Genomic DNA, 22,284 nt, shown 5'->3' on the forward strand with positions numbered 1-22,284 from the left:
CGCCGCCGCCGGCAAAAAATATTTTCCGAAACTTTTTCATATTGGTTGCCGAATACCGGAAAATTATGTTCCGGGAAAACATTTTCCAGGAAAATGACTTCCGGGAAAAAAAGGAGAATATTTCCCGCCAAACGAACGTAGCCTAAGTTTACTTAATAATTAACTTAAAGTATCAATAAATGAAAATAGATTAACTACCAACATTTAGAAAAATGTAACAAATACAATTTTAGACATGTGTTAGCATGGACATCTTGCTAGTTTATATATATTTGTAGGAATAACATTTGTCGCGACCTAAAATTTCTCTCAGGCTAATGGATTGTTAAGACTAAGCCTAACTCGGGCCCTCCCAAGCCCTACCAATTCGCAACTTAGAGTTTAAGTTTTTAACATGCAAAAGTTTTTATGCTCGGAGTCGCCACTAATCAATTTATGGTAGGTTGATTAGAAACCTAAATAAAACATAGGGAGATATGTTTTATTCCTACGAACCGAGATTCTAAGCCCGGGGACTTGATTACGCTAGATCCGGTCTAACGCCCTTTCGGTACCTTTTCTTTTCAAAAATGTTTTGGCGAGGCAGGTTTGGATCAATTTCAACTTAGTTACTAACATGTGAGGTGTTCATGCGAGTGCGCAAACCACCAATTTAACACCTAAAGCATTAAATAAATTGCAAGTTTGGAAGAATTACTTACCTGGAAGCAACGTAAGCATCCGCATTGTTAGCTAGAAAATCACATTGACACCCTAATATGATTTCTAATTAACAAGCAATTCACTCAATTTCTTTTTTTTTGGATTTTCACTTATTTAAATGAAATCTAGCCTATATGCAATGACATACGAAAATGACATGCGATTAATGCAACCTAGCATGCAAAATATATATGTGCGACGACGTGACCTATTTCTAATGATAGGACGAATGATTATTTTTGGTATTTTCTCAATTTAAATTCGGAATAATAAAAATGCCTAAATTAACATGCAAACTATGATGACTTAATCTACCTAGCATGATTTCTTTTTAGGATTTTTGTTAAAATTCGAAATAATGAATAACCTGAATAATCTATTAAGATTAGAATATTACTTAATTTAAACTAGGAAATAGATCATCTCAAGTCCTAATTTAAATTAAATAACTACTCTATCTTCTAGATACATTTAGGATTCCTAGACATGCAAAAACTCTAATTCAAATCTAATTAATATTTTTTTGAATTTTCTGTTTATTTGAAAAGGAAAGCAATTAAATAAACAAGGATAGCAACCACATTCAAAACGTCCACGCGATCCGCCATATTTGTTTCAAACTCGGATTAGGCACAAAAATCAAACTATCGGTCATATCTATAGGGTTATAGATATCGACGGAAAGCCGATTATTCAAATTTGGAAGCGGATAAAAATCATTATCGTACCCAAGTGGTTATGGATAGGATAATAATTTTCCGTATCGCCGCGTATCGAACCTTAGGGATAAGGTCGGATAGTCGTCAGATACGTTGCTAAATTAGGAAGTTTTCCTAATTTTGAATATTTAAAAATATTGCGGATATATCGAACATTATCCTAAGATATCTAAATATCCACATGATATTCACGAAATATTCAAACACCCATATTAGGAAATTAAATATTTTGAAAATATCGGATAATGTTGAATTACCTAATTTGCGAGATAACTTCCAAATTCGAATTGTGGATCGGGATCGGACTCGGACGACGGGCGACAGCGGCGTCGCGCGGCGGCTCACGGTGGCGTTCGGCGATGGCGCTCGCGGTGGTGCTCGACACGGTAGGCGCTCGTGGTGGTGCTCGACACGGTAGGGACGCTCGGCTCAACGGCCTGTCGCAGCGGTGACCGGAGGTCGTTGGAACTTGGTCTCGGTGGCTAGCTCACGGTGTGGAATCGGTGAGGGAGCTTGCGGCTAGCGATCTCGAAGGAACGCTAGCGTAGAACTTGGTAGAGGATGCCTATGGCAGCCAATGAGGATGCCAATCAAACAGAGTGCAACCAATGCACGCGTGTGTTGAAGTGCGAGTCCCTCCTGGAGTTGTATTTGACTATCTGACCGAAATTCTCAAAGAACAAACAATGAAACTCAACCTGTATGTGTTCGGTGAGAAGAAAATAAAATAAAAACAAAGACCCAAACCCTTCTCTTGCGGGCGGTGGTCAATAGCCAAGAGAGTCTCCTGAGCCGAAAATTTCATATTCGGCCATGTATTGCTCCACGTGCTTCTCTTTTCCTCCACTGCTCTGCTGTGTAGACTGCGTTGTGTAACGACTCAACTGGAACGTGACAACGAGGAGCAACAACGTTGTCAAAAACAGCAAGATGTTCTCTGGGAAACAAGAGCAAGATCAGGAGGTGTCGTTGAAACTGGACAAAGCCAGGCGGCGCGTCAACGGCAGGAGGAACTTCGATCGAGACGTGACAGAATCGATCTGGAATTCGCTGTCTTCTGGTTTTGCACAATGGTGGTGCAATCGGGCGTTCGAGCAAAACAAAGCCACTCTCCTCTCTTTCTATTCTCTGGCCGTGTATGTCAATTGGGTGGCCGTGTATTCAATGTGTGGCCTCACATAAAATCCTGACCTAACGATGTATATATAACACTAACCTAGGTCAATTAGATGGGCTCTCTAGTCCTAACGGGCTTAGGCTTGGGCTTAGATTTTAATTTAATTTAAATGGGCTGAATTAATTAAGGATAATGGGCTGAATTAAGCTCAAATTAAAACAACCGAGCCCGTTTGACTTGTAATTCCGGCCCTTGCATTCCAAGCGAGCCGAGTCCCATTCGATGAAATTTAAGCTCGTTCGTCACCGCCGGTCCGATGCAAAATGCAATTAATCTAAAATGAATTTAAACTATATGTTATGCAACCTAAATATTTTTGTTTAGGGGTTAAAAATTTAATCCCTAATTTTCTATACAAATTACGACTAAATGGTCGCTAAAATTTAGGTGTCAATTTGCCCTCTTTGAAGGTGAGCTCGCAGAGGTTACATTCAAAGACTAAATGATACCTAAATTTCAACCATGCAAATGCAATGAATGTTGTTTTTGTCGGGATTATGAGTCCCATTTTAAAATGCATTAAGAAATGATGCATGCTAACATGAGTGGAAAACATACCTGGAATTACTTACCTGGCAGGAGTGAGATAGCGCAATTCGAGGCACGATTTCGGACTTTGTATGTTGTTTGGCAAATGTCTGGGCTCATTTCCATAGGTATTGCCGATATACGTTGATGAACTTCGGTGATGCAGTTAAGTCAAAACACACAAAGAAAGCTCGACGTATCCGATCATCATCTGGATTCGTGAGAACAGTTCCGATCTTTACCAACTACCTATACATCTCCATAGGTGTTTGCAAGATTTGGCCGCTTCACTTATACCGCTCATAAGTGAATTGCGGGAGAACTTTTGAAGTCAAGAGGATATTCCGACCTTTACATATACTGCTCATATGCAAAGATTTGGCCGCCTCACTTATACCGCTCATAAGCGAGTAGCGGGGAACACTGGGGTTGAAAGAATATTCCGACCTTTACATATACTGTTCATATGCAAGGATTTGGCCACTTCACCTATACCTGCTCATAGGCGAGTAGCGGGGGAATACCCGAGATTTGGGGAGAATTCCGACCTTTACATATATCTCGCTCATATGCAAGATTTGGCCGCCTCACCTATACCGCTCATAGGTGAGTAGCGGGGGAATACCCGAGATTTGGGGAGAATTCCGACCTTTACATATACCGCTCATATGCAAAGATTTGGCCGCCACCTATACCTCGCTCATAGGTGAGTAACGGGGAATACCGAGATTTGGGGAGAATTCGACCTTTACATATATCCGCTCATATGCAAAGATTTGGCCGCCTCACCTATACCGCTCATAGGTGAGTAACGAGGGAATACGAGATTTGGGGAGAATTCGACCTTTACATATATCTCGCTCATATGCAAAGATTTGGCCGCCTCACCTATACCCGCTCATAGGTGAGTAACGGGGAATCTTCTTGAGATTGTATGAAAATCGTGATTTTGTGAACAAAGGGGCTAGCCCAAGTGTTCAAGGGTTCCCGACAAAGTACCCTGGATATCATCGGAGGTACAAAAAGCTTGATCAATAGACACCTAAACATCATCAAAGGCATCTAGAGATCGCAAAAATGATCAAATGTGGGTCCTGACGATTGCTCGAGCAGGTTAGGGACACCTAGATAGTCATAGACATCCTAGGGATAGAGATATACTTACCTGGCGATATCTCCAACTCGAAGGTGTGTCTCCTGTTAGACATGGATTTAAGTAACATGTAATATGCATTCGCACACCGTCAAGAACACATATATACATGCACTATGATTTTCAACTCGATTTTCATGCACGATGATTTTGTTAAATCGGTATTACAAACTTATTGGGAACAATCATGACAAGACAATCCGAACTTACAAGTGGGTGTCTTGAAAATGCCGAATGAGGGACTTTCGATCTAAAAGGGCTTTCTCTCATTCTCATTGAAAAGGCTGATTTATGAGAATCACTCCATCTCACCTTCATCATGTGGACAAGGGTCGAGTATTCTCGCAAGAGTACGACCTTACCAATCCGAAGGTCTTTGTCGGGACCGTAACATGGGCTTGGTCAATGGCTTAGCAAAGGGGACTCTTTGAGTCAAGGCTATTGAAAGAACAATACTCCGCAATCGTCTCGGGTTTACAAGTCAAGAACCCCGCAAAACGAGATAGAAATGGACTTGCTCGCACTTCTTGAGCTAAGCTTATAAACATCCGAATCCTTCGTTAGTTCAAGTGCCCTAATCTGAAGAGACTTTACAAGGGACGTAACGTAGGCTAGGCTCATGGATTGAGAAATGAATAGATCATTAGGCTCAAAATGTGTATAATTGGGGTGAATAAGTTGGTGATCATCTTGGCATTGTCACCGGTCTTCTTGTTCATTCTTGGGAGTCGTCTTTTCAGCGAATGTTTCATTGGGCTTGAATTCACCACTTCTTTAAATTTGTAGGACTATGACTATCCCATGGGGATGATTTTGATACACTTATCTTTCATCCTTGGGCATTGGCCTTGCTTTTACCAGCACACTTTGCTCTTTCTTGCCCACTTGAACTCTTTTTTTTTTTTTTTACACTTGACCTACGCCGTTTACAATGCATATGTTGGCCAACTATACTGATTGAATGATTCAACATTAGACTTCCAGGGGTAATTGCCTTCGATTGACATTCTGAATATGCTGCTCGGCGGTGACAACTTTTACCTTGCCCCAATGTGGGGGATGATCACCAACTGGGTTTAAGAAATGAATTTGCAGGCTCAATTGGGCTAAGCAATGGATAAAGTGTGTATAGGATAGAGAAAGAAATGCTCTTCGTCATCCTAAGGCACTTGAATTTCGTGTGAATTCATTTGAAAAAGCAATACTCGAAGATTGATGGAAGTGAGAGCAAGAAAATTTCTACTCATTTTTCACCTTATAATCTTGACTTACCTCCGGTTGCCCCAATGTGGGGTAATTCTTGTGACAGGGTAATTTGAAAGAATTTCTCCAAGTGTTTAGGCTCAAAGTGGCAAAACAATGGATAACCTGTAGTGTTTGGGATAAAGAAATGAACCGCCTCTCATCATTTCGGTTGCCGTACCTTTTGCGAGATAACCCTTTACCTTGCAGACATGGAATTTTTCCACTCAACTCATTGGGGATTAGTGCATGGGACTGTGTATAGGATAGGGCTTGCCTTCCATCATCCCGATGTACCTCATTCGACACATTCAAGTCATTCCACATGAGTTATCAGATTGTCTAAATAGACTTCTCCTTTGAAGTCAATGATACTGATCGACAAAATAACCATGCAGAAATTAAAGCCAATGCACACATTCCATCTTTAAATTGATTGAAACCATTTATTCATAAGTGAAATGTTTATGACTCAGAGTATAAAACCAAACACTTGAAAACTTTTGCCGCAAAAATGATAGATCTTATCAGGGATGATACATCTTCACAGCATCATAATTAACAGGCGTGGAAAACTCACTGCCATCCACTTCTCGCAAGAACCAGGGCACCTCCAGGAAGCACCTTTTTTTTACCACATATGGGCTAATGTATTTTGGGGCAAATTTACCCCCAGAACAGGAAAGACCGCGATACCTTCCTTAGGACTAGATCATTTACCTCGAAGTGTCTTTGACGCACTTTTTGGTTGAAAAACTTACCTACTCATGCAAAGAACTGGATCGGGCGTTTCGTCTCACTCTCGGGGATTTGCCCTCTCTTCACTTTTCCGGGTTCTCCGTAATCACTCGATTAATAGTGATAGTTTGGTCCGATGTGAGGACTTTGGGCCTTTCATGCCGCTCTAGATCGCCTGAATATCTCGAGGAATCGTCGAGTTCGTCGGTGTCATTGGGATCAAGCTCACGCACATGATTCATCGATTGGACCGTTCCCATACCCTCACATGTCACAAGATTACCCCCGAAACATAAAGTAGGGGGTTCAGAAGGACAAACAGGGTTAAACAGTGTATTTTTTTTTTAAAATTTTCTCTTTTTGATTTTTTTTTTTTTGATTTTTTTCTTATTATTTTTTTTTGGTGGATTTTTTTCGAAATTCTTTTCAAAAAGGTTTTAACACGAGGAAGCATGAAGAAGCCCAGGCCTCAGAATTGTCCTTGGACTGTATTTTTCTTTTATCGGTTGGATATCATCACCGGGCTGGTTTGATGTACCTCAACATGTCCTCAAAACGAAAATAACTTGTAATTTAATTGATTATTTCAAAATGAATTACATTTATTGAATGGAAATTGCAACAATCAAATCCTAGAAATGAAAATGGAAAGCAGCGCCCGAAACGGGGCAAGTCCTAAAAAGCAGTAAAAATCCCCACGCAGGGAGTGTGCGAAAAAGTAAAAGTTTTACTCTTGTGGGCCTGTGCCCATTCCTCTAACGTCCTTCCTCGATAGCTCCAACGAAGAAATCATCAAACAGGGCAGTGATTCCATCCATTGCATCATCAGAATCTTCTGTCATTAGAGGGGTTGGATCATCCATACCTCCCCATCCATCCGGGACAATATCACGTGGGTCAATATAGAAGCTCTGGGGAGCCAAGTATTTCACGTAGTAGTTGAACTTGCCGCTCGGTTGCCCGAGGGTGTCGATCACCTCCTTCTCTTCATGTATCATTCTTGCAGGACTCGAGGGTGTGGTCCGGATGTTTGGAACTATGAGAAGATCGTCTTGGCCTTGGCAGAGCCACGAAGCACGGAATGTGAATGCCCCAGTATCTAAGAGGTCCTGAACCTTGTGCTTTAGAACATAGCAGTCATTAGTGGAGTGACCGACTTCTCCCAAGTGATAGTCACAATTTTTGGATGGGTCGTAGTTGGAGAACCGCTCAGGATTAGGCCGCTTCGGCTCAGTGGAAAGCAAGCCCTTTTCCCGGAGGATCGTCAATACTAGGGATAGAGACCCGGGGAGAGGAGTGAATTGTCTTCTAGCGCCTTGTCGTCGATTAGATAACGGGTGTCTCGGTGGGCTGTCTTGACATCCAGGGAGTAGTCGTGCTTTGCTTTGCTGGGGCCGCGATGTTGGAACTAGTGGATCTCGATCACCTTGTTCGTGCTTTACGAACTTTGGACGCAAGGTACTCAACTCTCTAGGATCAGGGGACTCAATAGTATTGCCAGGTACAACTGCTTTGTCATTTGAGTCGGTGCTGAAGGGCTTCGTTTGAATCATCACCCTTGGCCCTTGAGGAAAGGGACGGGTCATGGTGAGTTGTTTCAAGCAAGTCCAGATAGATGCGCAGCTTTGCCTTGAGAGTTGTTGGAGGATGAGAGGCTTGCTTCGGATCCTTCTCGATATTAGCAAGGCGGTTCAAGACTTCACTCGATTACTTGTTTTCTCTCGTGGCCGGGCGGGAACGGTCGGTGGTCGACGATCCATGATCACTTAGCTCGAGTATCAACTTCCTCGTGGTGGTGGCTCACAGCTAGGGGCGTCTCGGCTTGGCGGCTAGCATACGTATGAGGCTCCGAGAAACAAAGACACGGACGGCGTTTATGTAGAGAAGCCGCAGTCGCCGCGAGAACGGCAAGTGGTGGACGGAGCTGCGGTTTGTTCCGGGCGGTGAGCTCACGGTGGCGAAGGAGCAACAATGAAGGAACTCGGCGAGGTTGCCCCTTGGCGAGGCTCGAGCGACGGATCGATAACTATGGATGATCCGTAGTCACCTGATTCAAGAGAAATGAACCAAATAAGCACATGGTCAAGACAAGGTTGGTCCATGACACGCTTTCTAGTCTTTTTCATTCTTCATTTATTCATAAAAATACTCGTATATGAACGAGAATTTATGGAAAAGTGCTCTAAGCAAAGAAATATAAATAACACTCTAGACACAACCTAGGAATAGACGCATCGAAATCCCTAATCATAAAACTAGGAAAACCAAAAATTAAGACTCCCTAGAAACTATGAACTGAAAACAAATTCTCTAAAGCTTTTTTTTTTTTTTTGCCATTTTTTGTTATAAAAACGATGACAACCTCTTGTGAAAATAATGACCTATGACACATCTAGGAAAATGAAGACATAGATTGAAAATAAATTCTCCAAAAGAGTTTTCTTTCTTCTTTTTTTTTTTGTTAAAAAAAAAAGACTCAATGATTATTACTTTCAAATTAAAACCTACCTAGACCTGTCATGGACCGACAAAAAAAAACGAGAAAATAAATAAACTGCAAGATAAAGGTTCGGAAGACTTACTTCACCTGGTAGGACCATGGCAACCACATAGACATGCGCATGAAATGTGAGGTTCGATTTCTATCTAGACTCGGCTTGCAAAATGGAGACGCGAGGATTACCGGGCTAAACCATCGTGGTTGTGGTTAGGCCGGGGTTCCCTTACTCGGCTTAGTCAAGGAGCCGACCCGGGTTGCAAAGGGTGCAACCGTGGTGGGAACTCAATGACACCGTGAAAGAACTTTCGGGACCAAGGAGGGCGACCCGTACCACGCGGGTGTGGTCGGGGTGTCCGCTGTCTCGTACCATCCTAAACCTGTGCCGCCTGGTCCGGCGGGTAGTGTGTGCGGTGTAGTGTAAATGCAAGGCATGCACAACATGTTATATCAAACGCGCTTCGTGCATAAAATAAACCATATATCCAAACACCTCCCCGCAAAACAAGGGTTAACAATCACGCCTCCCCTTATACCTCCCATTCTCGCAAAACATTTAACACCTAAAATGTTAGGGACGCACGGGATCTCATTCGCCAAACAAAAATATTTTTTGAAAAGAAAAACTGGCCTAAGTCCACTAAGAGTTTTAACTCAAGTCCCCACGAGTCGCCAAGCCGTCGCGACCTAAAATTTCTCTCGGGCTAATGGATTGTTAAGACTAAGCCTAACTCGGGCCCTCCCAAGCCCTACCAATTCGCAACTTAGAGTTTAAGTTTTTAACATGCAAAAGTTTTTATGCTCGGAGTCGCCACTAATCAATTTATGGTAGGTTGATTAGAAACCTAAATAAAACATAGGGAGATATGTTTTATTCCTACGAACCGAGATTCTAAGCCCGGGGACTTGATTACGCTAGATGCGGTCTAACGCCCTTTCGGTACCTTTTCTTTCAAAAATGTTTTGGCAAGGCGGTTTGGATCAATTTCAACTTAGTTACTAACATGTGAGGTGTTCATGCGAGTGCGCAAACCACCAATTTAACACCGAAAGCATTAAATAAATTGCAAGTTTGGAAGAATTACTTACCTGGAAGCAACGTAAGCATCTGCATTGTTAGCTAGAAAATCACATTGACACCCTAATATGATTTCTAATTAACAAGCAATTCACTCAATTTCTTTTTTTTTGGATTTTCACTTATTTAAATGAAATCTAGCCTATATGCAATGACATACGAAAATGACATGCGATTAATGCAACCTAGCATGCAAAATATATGTCGTGCGACGACGTGACCTATTTCTAATGATAGGACGAATGATTATTTTTGGTATTTTCTCAATTTAAATTCGGAATAATAAAAATGCCTAAATTAACATGCAAACTATGATGACTTAATCTACCCTAGCATGATTTCTTTTAGGATTTTTGTTAAAATTCGAAATAATGAATAACCTGAATAATCTATTAAGATTAGAATATTACTTAATTTAAACTAGGAAATAGATCATCTCAAGTCCTAATTTAAATTAAATAACTACTCTATCTTCTAGATACATTTAGGATTCCTAGACATGCAAAAACTCTAATTCAAATCTAATTAATATTTTTTTGAATTTTCTGTTTATTTGAAAAGGAAAGCAATTAAATAAACAAGGATAGCAACCACATTCAAAACGTCCACGCGATCCGCCATATTTGTTTCAAACTCGGATTAGGCACAAAAATCAAACTATCGGTCATATCTATAGGGTTATAGATATCGACGGAAAGCCGATTATTCAAATTTGGAAGCGGATAAAAATCATTATCGTACCCAAGTGGTTATGGATAGGATAATAATTTTCCGTATCGCCGCGTATCGAACCTTAGGGATAAGGTCGGATAGTCGTCCAGATACGTTGCTAAATTAGGAAGTTTTCCTAATTTTGAATATTTAAAAATATTGCGGATATATCGAACATTATCCTAAGATATCTAAATATCCACATGATATTCACGAAATATTCAAACACCCATATTAGGAAATTAAATATTCTGAAAATATCGGATAATGTTGAATTACCTAATTTGCAGATAACTTCCAAATTCGAATTGTGGATCGGGATCGGACTCGGACGACGGCGACGCGGCGTGGCGCGGCGGCTCACGGTGGCGTTCGGCGATGGCGCTCGCGGTGGTGCTCGACACGGTAGGCGCTCGTGGTGGTGCTCGACACGGTAGGGACGCTCGGCTCAACGACTGCGCGCAGCGGTGACCGGAGGTCGTTGGAACTTGGTCTCAAGTGGCTAGCTCACGATGTGGAATCAGTGAAGGAGCTTGCGGCTAGCGATCTCGAAGGAACGCTAGCGTAGAACTTGGTAGAGGATGCCTATGGCAGCCAATGAGGATGCCAATCAAACAGAGTGCAACCAATGCACGCGTGTGTTGAAGTGCGAGTCCCTCCTGGAGTTGTATTTGACTATCTGACCGAAATTCTCAAAGAACAAACAATGAAACTCAACCTGTATGTGTTCGGTGAGAAGAAAATAAAATAAAAACAAAGACCCAAACCCTTCTCTTGCGGGCGGTGGTCAATAGCCAAGAGAGTCTCCTGAGCCGAAAATTTCATATTCGGCCATGTATTGCTCCACGTGCTTCTCTTTTCCTCCACTGCTCTGCTGTGTAGACTGCGTTGTGTAACGACTCAACTGGAACGTGACAACGAGGAGCAACAACGTTGTCAAAAACAGCAAGATGTTCTCTGGGAAACAAGAGCAAGATCAGGAGGTGTCGTTGAAACTGGACAAAGCCAGGCGGCGCGTCAACGGCAGGAGGAACTTCGATCTGAGACGTGACAGAATCGATCTGGAATTCGCTGTCTTCTGGTTTTGCACAATGGTGGTGCAATCGGGCGTTCGAGCAAAACAAAGCCACTCTCCTCTCTTTCTATTCTCTGGCCGTGTATGTCAATTGGGTGGCCGTGTATTCAATGTGTGGCCTCACATAAAATCCTGACCTAACGATGTATATATAACACTAACCTAGGTCAATTAGATGGGCTCTCTAGTCCTAACGGGCTTAGGCTTGGGCTTAGATTTTAATTTAATTTAAATGGGCTGAATTAATTAAGGATAATGGGCTGAATTAAGCTCAAATTAAAACAACCGAGCCCGTTTGACTTGTAATTCCGGCCCTTGCATTCCAAGCGAGCCGAGTCCCATTCGATGAAATTTAAGCTCGTTCGTCACCGCCGGTCCGATGCAAAATGCAATTAATCTAAAATGAATTTAAACTATATGTTATGCAACCTAAATATTTTTGTTTAGGGGTTAAAAATTTAATCCCTAATTTTCTATACAAATTACGACTAAATGGTCGCTAAAATTTAGGTGTCAACAACATTATATCAACTCTTACTAGAGAACTTTTCTGTACAAAAAATTGAAGTCTACTTTATTTTACATGGAACCGACATCTCTTACCCCGATAAACACTTGCAGATTGAAGACGTCTGCAATGATCAATTTCCAAATTTTCCAGTAGACAAGTTGTGCTATAAAGCTCGTAACAAATACAAGAACGGAGTCAGTTGTCACGCATCAAGAAATGGCGAATGCTCCCAAATGTGGTACAAACACCAAAAGTATTCGGAAAAGTATGATGACGTGTAAAAAATCTGAGGAAGGCAATCATGAATGAAAGCAAAAGCAAAAGCAAAAGTCTGTAACTTTTGGTATTTCTCAATTTTACTTTTAAGTATCTTTTTATCTTCTTGATAAGATATCGACAAGTAGAACGCGGTCCTAATATGACATTGAAATTTATCTAAAAATTGGCCAACACATAAGGAAAATATATTTTACAAAAAAGATATTATAAAATGTAAGAAATATAGACACATCAATGTAAATATCATACACTTATTTTACAAATAAATAAAAAAGAAATATGAATAGCCCAATGTCAATCTAGACATCCTTCTAATAAACTAACTGAGACAAGTTCAATAAAAATTAGGGTTAATATCACGAAAAACCTTTAATTGGTACATATGTAACAAATTTACCTTAAACTAATATTTTAACCACAAAAAACCCCCAAACTGGTATACCTGTGATAATTTTACCCTCCATTAGTTTCTGTTAAATTTTTACCGTCAAATTTTTGAGTTTGATGATATGTAGCAGTTGATGGGTTTACCAGTTTGAAGTTTTATCCTCCATTTGCCACAGGTGTATCAGTTTGTGATTTTCATGGTATTAATTCAATTTAACGGAGGGTAAATTTATCACAAATGTACTAGTTTGGGGTTTTTAGTGGTCAAAAAATTAATTTATATTAAATTTGTTTCATGTGTACCAGTTTGGGATTTTTTGTGGTCAAAAAATTAATTTAGGGTAAATTTATCATATGTGTACCAGTTTGAGATTTTTCATGGTATTAACCCTAAATATTAATAAATGAAAAATTGCAATACGGTAAAATATATAAAAAAAAGCAGATGAAAAAGATTGTTATATAATTTTTTTAATTCTAAGTGAGAAGACAAAAATCGACACTAAGGGTGCGCATGAAAAATCATTATGTGCTCGGGAACTATTTCTACTCAGAAATGATTCTTTTTTATTCTGTGCCCGGAAACAATTTATGAGCATTTGAAGGCGTTTGGTAACTGTCCAAAATTTCTATTCCTGGGATAGAAAAGAATAAAAATACGTTTGGTAACTACACAAAATTTCTTTTTATTAATAATATTTTAAATTATTTAATATTTTTTTTATTTTTTTTTCTTTCTACCACCTTCTTTGGCCATGGCCGGTCGCCGGCGTCGGCGACCGACCACAGGCCAGGGCGTCGCGGCCCTGGCCACCGCCCTGGCTGCCTGCCTCACTGCCGGCCTCGCCCAGATCAGGCGAGGCCGAGCCTCGCCGTCGTGACCCACGGAGAGGCCGACCTCGCCGTCAGTCGCAACGGCGAGGCTGCCTCGCCGTTAGTCGAGACGGCGAGCCGCCTCGCCTAGGCGGCGAGGGTCCAGCCCTCACCTTCGCCGGTGAGGGGGACCCTCGCCTTTGCCGGCGAAGGCCGTAACGCCCTCGTCGGCCCTGGGCTATGGCTGGTCGCCGGCGGTCGGATCGGCCACAGCCCAGGGAAGAACAACACAAAGAAGAAAAGAAAAAGAAGAAAAATAACTCATTCTCAAAATTGTGCCAAGAAACAAGAAGCAACTTTTTTTACTTCTTGTTTCTCTTCCAAAACTGTTTCTGGGCACAAAATTTTTGCAAAAATGTGCCCGGGAACAAAAAGTTTACCAAACTCATTTATGTTCCCAAACTATTTCTAGGAGCAAAAGAATAGAAATTTTCACTATTTGGCACGTTACCAAATGGGCCCTAAGTGCTCTTCAAATTTTTGCTTTCAAGATGCACTCCGGTAAAAAGAAAAAGATGAGAACCCGCCAAGCGCACGGGAATTCTACTTGTTTTTAGCAGATTCAAAACTTAATTTTGTAAAAATTAATTCTATTAGTTTTTAGCAGATTACAAACTTAATTTTGTAAAATTCAAGGTGCTATACGATGAAACTAGCCTCAATAACATCTACAACTAAGTTAGAAATTCAAAAATGGCTTGAATCATGTAAGACCAGTGGAGAGCAAAGGTCGAATGTCTTCGGAAATATTTGCAATAGTAACATTGGCTTCTTGCTGTCTACGAGATTTGGCAGCGGTACAATCATGATTTCCAGGATGAATGCCGCCATCATATGACAATTTTCGAGAATTATGAAGTGAATATTTGTTGCGGATAAGGAATATGGGGATAAAATGCGTTCAATTGTACCTTGTCAGCGTATCACGCCAAGCAGTGGGAGGAGACTACAAGGACTCTGACCGTGTGCTTGTTGAAGAATGAGCCGACTCCTCATGGGCAGTGACTTGTTTAAGGGAACCCACTGGAACCGTAGCGAAAGCGAGTCTTCATAGGGCAATTGTCATTGCCTATGGATTCGAACCTGGGTGATCTACCCATGACCAAGATGAAGCTTGGGTGAAACTAAGTGAAGGTCCGAGCCGGCTGATGTTGAAGCATCAGCAAATGTGACATCACATCGCGTCATTGGTGTGTACATCTCAGTAGGCCAAGCATGTTTCGAAATGATTGCAAGTAAGCCTAGTTGGTTGACCAGCTGGTCTTTGCACCCGAAGGTGAAGCAACATGGTCGTCGGCAATGTATCTTGACGATGACGACCTTATATTACTACAATTGACTCGGTAGCACTCATCGAATCTTCATCTGTTTGCCCGATGGAAACTTCATTGACTTTGACTTGATTGGCTAATTCAGTAGCTGAAGATTAAGGTCTCGTCGATGCGTGTTTCAGAGAATGCTTGGCTCTCGTGTTATGGAATCAATGGAGTCCATGCAGCTCCCATCAAGATTCGTCTCCTCTTTAAACAGGGAGATCCATAAAGCTTAGTGACGAAGCAACTGATTGAATTGAAAGAGTATCGCGTGACATGACGTGACAAATGAAGTTTAATCGGAAGCATTGTTCGATGTCTGGAGACCGCATTAAGAATGAACATCGACAATGTGTCATTTCTTTCACAGTATTGACAGGTTGTTTCGTCAATCCGGCAACAGTTCTAGGCAGGGCATCTGTTGAGTAAAGCTATTTTGCATATATAGGTAAAGGAAAATAAACAAATGTTCTAGTCACCAGCATCATAGTGTCATAGAAAAGCAGAGTCTGGTGTCTACTTATTGAATGTTCAAGTCAACGACCATTGAAGAGTTGACCGATTTCTGCATCACTGGTCTAATGCGTACATTTGCCATCTTAATTTGTTGTAACAAAGAACATCAAATTCACAGGTATTTGTGTGCGCAAATGGGACAGCACTTATACCAAGAGAGCAGAACTTGGTAGCCTTTGCCATAAGCACAATTGAAATCGATGGACAAGCGACCGCCGACGACTTCGGCTCTCACAGCTTCTCGGTTCCCCGCCTCCTCGGCTTCGAGCTTCTCCTGCTGCGCAATGTAGCGAGCCGAAAGGAAAGGGGCAAAATCAGAATGGCGAATTCTTTTTCTTCCAATTTCATGGCATCGTGTGATCGTTTCGATCTACGCACATCAAACCCCTATGGTCTTGGTGCTGCCTCGTTCATCAGGTCCATAGTCCTCTGCGACTTCACTTCGGACAACACACGATCCCACTACTTGCCCATTCTCTTCTAGGCAAAGCTTCATCCTTTCATATCACCATATGAGAGCATATAAGAAATCCCAAACCACTTCATTTATTCTTTTCTAACTTTATTGTTAGTCAATTTTGTTCCACTCAAGACCCAGTTGGACCCTATAAAATAGAGGAAACAGAAATAATTCTATCATTCACCAGATGAATACCAAAACCGATCTCACTTTAATCAATTCAACACCAGATATAGGAAATGTGTAATTCACTATTTACACGCATACGACAATATCAAGATTAGAGTTGCTAATCATTTCAATAGTCAAGAGAGCAAGTCGGTTCTTTTCCGCAGCTCACCGGGTTTTGCCCGCTTATTTGCCACATCTGATTGTGATATATTAAGAAAACCACGTAGGAGCACACTTATCATCAACATAACATCACGTCACCTTTTGCAACTCAACAAGTTATTGGAGTAACTTATGTGACGAAATTTGAATGTCAAGCAATTAAATCAGCGATTGAAAAGTTGTTGCACCATTTAGAGCATCGTATGATTATTTTGGTACTTCTAGTGTATTTTTCTCTAAAATAAACTAAATAAAGTATTTTATTCAATGGGATACCAACAACGAATATAATCTCCCTCTTTTTTCACTTTGATGAAATTGTAAAATATATAATAAAAACAGTTGTCATTTAGACAATCCAAACACACCTTGGCTCCACTATATTGAACTTTTTGCAGAACAATCTGTATGTAAAAAAATTTACCTTGAAAATTGCAATTTGTAAGTTAGGTGGGACAAAAAGTGAATTTAGTCATCCTTGCCCCATGGCCTAGGCTGTCCCTGCACCCTAACCCTACTATATATTAAATTCGGGAAAAGTGTCTTAAAAGTCATAAACCTTTTGCATTGGTGTTAATTTAGTCATAAACTTTTTTTTGGTGCAAATTAAGTCCTAAATTTTTTGTTTTTGTGTCAATTTAGTCTTTCTGGCTAATTTTGGCTGGACATTACTGACGTGAATGCCGATTGACCTACATGACACTGCCGGCACTTATGTAGATAATTTTTAATAATATTTGAATATTTTTTCGATTTTTCTAATTTTTTTCCTCTTTTTTTGTTTACCTTTCTTCCACCTTTGGCTGGTGGTTGGCCACTGGCCACGGCGATGGCCGGGCAACGCCACAGGCGAGGCCTGGTTAACCCGCGCCTAGGCGAGGGCGTGCCCCAACGAGGGCTCCCCTCGCCAAATCTGGTGAGGCCGGCCCTTACCTAGGCCACGGCGGCCTCACTGAGGCTCACCTTCACCCAAGCAACGCTAGGCGAGGCCACCGTGGCCCGGGCGAGACCAACCCTCGCTTGGGCATGCCCTCGCCCAGGCGAGGGTCTGTCAGGCCTTGCTTGTGGCGGGCGGCGGCAAACTCGCTTGGGTGAGGCCGGTTATCAGCCAAAGGTAAAAGAAAGGGGAAAAAAAAAAGAAAAGAAGGAAAAAAATTAAAATATATTAAAATATTATTAAAAATTATTCACGCCAGCACCAGCGGTGCCACGTAAGCCAGTTAGCGTCAACGTCAGCAATATCCAACCAAAATTAGCCGGAAGGACTAAATTAGTACAAAGACAAAATGTTTAGGACTTATTGGCACCAAAAAAAGGTTTATGACTAAATTGGCACCAATGTAAAATGTTTATGACTTTTCTGACACTTTTTCCTATTTTAATTCAATATTTTATACTATATGTCCTTTATAAAATAGGTCTAGTACTTGGCAATAATTTATGTTACACTTTCAAGGATTAGAAAAATCGCATGACACTAAATTTAAAATAAATATCTTAAATTAAAGTTAAATTTAAGAGAACAAGATGAATGAGGAGCTAAAATTCAAATGCTCCATGGGAATTAGTATGGAGCATATAAACTTGCCCTGCGTAGGGCGGGAGGCAAATATGGGGCCTCCTTAATTGTCGTGGGGTGGGGAGGGGGTTTCTCGTCCCGACTGATGGGCTCAATGGAGTGTTACATTCATGATCAGCTCTAGCAGGATCATGTATTTTTAAAAAAAAGGCAGGGGATCTATTAGATTAACTCAAGAAAATCGATTCACATTTTTTATTTGTTTTTTAATTGAAGAAATTACCTTTGTTTCAACATTATTATGGGAGAAGGATATTAGAAGTGTCAAAAGTTATATATGGCACTCACTTCAGAGCCAAAAGCTTTCGTCGACTCACTTAATTGTCAAATTGGAGAAAAAATGGTCACTGAATTGCCTCCAGCAACAAATTCTGGCCAATATGAGTACGTGACATTTATAATTAAAATATTAAGCTGCGTTGGCATATATTTATTTTTTTTTAAAAGCAATCCACGTGAACGTGGAAAATGGCGTCACTCTATCCAACGTAGCTAGGGGCATAAATGACGTGGCAGCACAGAAGGTAAATAGGGCTCTAATCGCACCACTCTCCCTTTCACTGTCTCTCGCTCACCATTGCTCGCTCTCTATCGCTCGCCATTGCTCGGTCGTCATTGGTCGCTCGTCGACTATGTCGCTATCACTCACTTAGGTTTGTCCTCTTTAACTGAGTTGCTCAATTGGAGGGAAAAATTAGGGCTCCAAGGCCAAGATTAGGGCTTGGCTTCCTTCTCTGATCTTGGGTTATGGAAGGAGACAAAAATTAGTGTTGGGAGAGAAAAATGAGGGTTCTTGGCGCAGCCGTGGGGACAACGGTGCTAGAGGAGGAATCGCGCAATAGTGAAGTGGCCATTGTGTGGTTCTCAATTTGTTTTATCAATTCGGTACTAGTTTTGTTGCTTTATGTCTACTAAATGACAACTGTTGAGTCTTTGTTTAATCAATTAGGTGCGATTGTAGAGACCTTCATGTGAAGTTGTCGTCCTTTCTGCGTTTTGTTCTCAAAAGCTAATTTTTTTTTCTTTTCTTGGGTGCAATGTTAGAATGGGGATAGTACTATAGCTATCATTGTCTGCTATGGTGGGGAATTTGTTATGGCACCGATGAGTGGGAATATGCAAGTGAAAATTAAGGTACTATCATTATCAATGTAAGGAGGCCATCATATATTGATTTTGTTAAAGATATAGTGCAACAGCTACAATGCTAAATAGAAAAATTGAACTATTGTGCTCCTAGGAAGAGCTTGAAAGATGGTTTGAGATACTTCCATGATGATAATGGTGTTAAGGATATTATTTATCATTATCTTGATGGCGAAGAAGCTAAAGTGTATGTTGAGTATTACGGTGATGATGCAGATGATGAAGATGATAAGAGCACTCAAGTAAAAGAAGTAGGAAATGGTATTGAACCGAGTACTCAAGTTATGGATTGATTTATTTTAAACGAAGTAGAACAGGAGAGGTAGAAGAGGGAGGCAAGGCATATAGAGTGTGTGTTTCAGCAAATGGGAGTCTCTAGTTGATTGGTGCGTAGGCGAGTGATTCCGGAAATAGTATTTATGAGTTACGTGTATGGACGGGTGTGTGTGTTGGGGATGGTTGTTGATGGGTAAAATGCAAATGTAGGATAGAATACGACCACCACCAAGGTACAAAGGACGCGCCACAACCAAGGATAAAGATCGGAATTGACGAAGTTCACTACCAAGCCTCAAAAGACAAGCCACTCGCCAAGGATATAGGACTTCGAGATAGAAGAAGCTCACCACCAAGGCCTAAAGGGAAAACTACCAACTAAGGATAAAGCATTTCTTAGCTCACCACCAAGGAACTCCAAGGATAAAAAAATCGATATAGGAGTAATCCACTCTCCAGAGATATTCGCTCACACAAAGGAATATCTCATGTATTTTCATTCATCAAAATTGTCTTCTTTACATTTGAGATTTTGCCTCTTTATATAGGGAAACTAATACATGGGAAATAGACTCAACATTAAAGACATGGAAACTACCAACTAATAAAGACATATAAACTAGAAAACACGATAAATTCTTAGAAACTAGAAATGCAACACCTAGAGACTTGAATTTTGACTCTTGAAACCCACAACACAATTAAGACTCATAAAACTCGGATTAAAGATATTTGACCAAATGCAAATAATTATACTTAGACTTTAAATTCGTTCTCCGGCTTGGGCAGCCCAATAGACATCTTGAAAGATCACCAAATAGCAAAGGAAATCATCCAAAACAACCTTCGATTACTAGATAGTCGATTAGTAATCTCGGAATTGATAACAATATTGTAAATCGATATCTTGGTAGTCGTTTGGCAACCACAAAATTGACAAATTGTCCACCAATTCGATAACTTTCCCACATAATCGGCAACCATTCTTACTTACTGATAACTAGCATATAATATCGACATGAGTTGATCGACAAAGCCCAATGCTTCTGCATCACTAGTGAAGACATAAGTGATAGGGGTGAGCGGTTCCCGATCCGGTCCGGTTCCAAGGTGGAACCGGGAACTGGACCGAGAGAACCGGTTCCCAATTTTGGGAACCGCGGACCGGACCGGTTGGTTCTAGGACCGGGAACCGGACCGGACCGTCGGTCCGGTCCGGTTCCGGTCCAATCCAATGGAACCGGTTACTTAGAGTTTAGGGTTTTTTTTTTGTCAAACACTTAAGGTTTGATTCACATTTTACTAATTTTTGTCAATAAATTTATGTCAATGAAGTTCACTTAGGGTTTAATTCACATTTTACTATTTTTTATCAATGAATTTATGATAATAAAGTTCACTTAGAGTTTAGTTCACATTTTATTAATTTTTTTAAAGAAAAAAATAACAAAAATACATATTAAATAGTCGGTCCGGTCCGGTCGGTCCGGTCCGGTCCGGTTCCCCCTTGGAACCGGGAACCGGACCGCCCGGAAACCGGTTCCGCTTTTAGGAACCGGGAACCGGACCGATAGTCCCGAGAACCGGACCAAACTTGTCGGTCCGGTCCGGTCCGGTCCGGTCCCGGTTTGGGCGGTCCAAGTTGCTCACCCCTAATAAGTGATGAAAAATTGACTAGATTAGAGTGGGCAATTGTTCTATCCAGCGAAACAAATGATGAAGCTTTGCCAAATGTAAATTACCCAAGTGATAATGACGGGGGACTTGCACAGTCAAGGCAAAAAAGCATAGGGAATTTTAGAAAAATTAATTTGCAGCATTTGGACAATCGCATGAATCTCAACCTATTAATATGATGAAGGAGCTTCAGCCCAAGGTAATGAAACCGATCATGAATAAAGTGGCAGTGATGATGATAGTCACAGTTTAGAGAATGAGAATGAAGATAATGCAATGGCTGTGCATAGAAGAAAAAATAAGTATCCTTCTTATAATCCGAGTGTTGCATGTCATTTGTTGTCTGTTGGTATGAAATTTGATGATGCCAAACAGTTCAAAGAATCTATTGTCAAGTACTCAATTACTGAATAGAGGAATGTTGAATTCATTAGAAATACAAAGTGTTCACAACCAAAATATTCATGGAAGATATATGACACGTTGAGTAGGAAGAGTAGCTCATTCCAGCTTAAGTTCTTGTAGGAGGAACATAGTTGTTTCATTGTATTTGACAATAAAAGAGTGACAAATGCATGATTGTAGAGCATTTTTTCAATACTATCAAGGTGATACCTAAGATCAAGAGTCATCAGCTAAAGTAGTTAGTGAAGGAACAAGTAAAGATTAATGTGTCTAAGAATCAATGTAAAAAAGCCAAGCAAAAAGTGATGAGTGCACTGATAAGTAAGTATAATGAAAAATATGCTTAGGTTTGGGCTCCCATCTAGTAGGAGAAAATATTCAGTTATTTATACATGTCACGTCCCGTGGCTACGCGACGTGCATAAACTCACGTGGACCACTAATAGAGGGACTTGCGGCTCTGTCTTGGAATAAAAAAAGGGAGGGCTATATTTTGAGACTCTCTCTCCTCTAGGCTCTAGCGCCTTAGGAGGACTGACTCTCTCTCCTCTGCACCTCTGGGAGGCGTGAGCGAGCAAAAGCAAGCAACGCAATTAATGCGTGCATTTATTGCTTTGTTCTCTCTCTCCCCCTCTCCCTCTCTCTCTTCTTTCACGTAAGTTTGAATGGCTGTTTACTTTTTCACTTCGGACTCTTCCCCTCCCAGAAAGCTTCCCTCTAATCTCATCCTTCTTTCTTCACTTACGTCCTTCACTTACGTCCTTGTCGGCTCCGGAAACCGCTGGTGAAAAGCAGAAGGCCGGTCGCAGCGGCTAGGTCCCAAGACCCTTTTGCCTCCACCTCCACCTCCACCTCCACCTCTGCCTCCACCTCCGCCCTCCCGTCTCCGTCCTCCCGCCTTCGCCTCCG

The 22,284-nt window shown here is 41.1% G+C and overlaps 1 protein-coding gene across 2 annotated transcripts in view; it reads left to right on the forward strand.

Annotated features, from left to right (window-relative positions):
• The window catches only part of LOC115661893 (probable LRR receptor-like serine/threonine-protein kinase At1g56140), a 124,785-nt gene that overhangs the window by 17,159 nt on the left and 85,342 nt on the right, over positions 1 to 22,284 (forward strand). The gene's annotated exons all lie outside the window — the stretch shown is intronic.

Source organism: Syzygium oleosum, unplaced genomic scaffold, assembly GCF_021117445.2.
Source record: "Syzygium oleosum isolate NSW1041296 unplaced genomic scaffold, Sole_v2.1 Sole_v2.30, whole genome shotgun sequence".
NCBI classification, from domain to species: domain Eukaryota; kingdom Viridiplantae; phylum Streptophyta; class Magnoliopsida; order Myrtales; family Myrtaceae; genus Syzygium; species Syzygium oleosum.